This window comes from Perkinsus marinus (genome assembly GCF_000006405.1).
Source record: "Perkinsus marinus ATCC 50983 genomic scaffold scf_1104296958282, whole genome shotgun sequence".
NCBI lineage: Eukaryota > Perkinsozoa > Perkinsida > Perkinsidae > Perkinsus > Perkinsus marinus.
In genome coordinates this window covers 1-986 of record NW_003206823.1, presented here as the reverse complement: position 1 = coordinate 986, position 986 = coordinate 1, and the positions used below count along the sequence as shown (strand labels likewise).

At 46.1% G+C, this 986-nt stretch overlaps 1 non-coding gene across 1 annotated transcript; it reads left to right on the top strand.

The window, feature by feature from the left end:
* The first annotated feature begins 826 nt into the window (after positions 1–826).
* On the top strand, positions 827–899 carry Pmar_PMAR021992. Its single transcript has one exon. It is a non-coding gene; the product is annotated as a tRNA-Arg (tRNA).
* Positions 900–986: the final 87 nt, after the last annotated feature.

The following is a 986-nucleotide window of genomic DNA, read 5'->3' as shown; positions in this document are numbered from 1 at the left end:
ATGTACTTGAATCTAGTCGTCAACTAAATTCACGTTTGTAATTTTGTATCAGGCACTTATGCTCCAAGTCGTTCTTCGAACATGAATTCTTCCTCTGATATATGACGTAGTCCGAGCGTGGTTGCAGTCCAAGTTAGACTGTCTAACCGTTAGATCACCGCGGTTCTCGCTTGCTCTCGACCATCGACCACTAATGATGCAGCTACAGAGCAATATTTTGAAATGTAATATCTTGTTGGAGGCTGAGCCAGTGGCTCCTCGGTGTCATCTTGTATATCATGTCCCTCAGGCTCTCAAAAAAGTGGCCTTCTAAAACCAAATTTGAGGGTGTTGTGTTGAGGACAGGATTTTAGGGGGTACTGTTCTTCCTGAGTATCATCACGATATGCTCGTGGCCTCTCATCCGGACCCCATTTGTCCTCCCTCTCTCTCTTCCCCTCTCCCTCTCCCTCCCTTTCTCCCCTCTCTTTTCCCTTTCCCCTCTTCCCCCCTCCATTTCTTGATTTTTCCCCCCAGCCTAGGTCAGCTGGATAGAATGTCTGCCTACGGAGCAGATGGTCGTAGGTTCGAATCCTGCAACGGGTATACATTAATCTCACTTCCTCTTCATCCATCCTACTTCAATAAAATCGGGCATTTGATGTGAAGCTCCAACTAGTTTACACAAGATGCTGAAGGCAAGCACATGAGATAGTGGTGCGCACCAACGGCTGTATCTGAGCAATCCGAATTCCGCTCTCGTATCCTGACGGATTGACCAATTACCGCCTAGACCATTTCGGAAGAGTATTCAACTTAAATATCAATCAAAGTTGCTAGCTTCATCGCCCGATTAGTCAGCTGGATAGAATGTCTGCCTACGGAGCAGATGGTCGTAGGTTCGAATCCTGCATCGGGTATACATTAATCTCACTTCCTCTTCATCCATCCTACTTCAATAAAATCGGGCATTGATGTGAAGCTCCAACTAGTTTACACAAGATGCT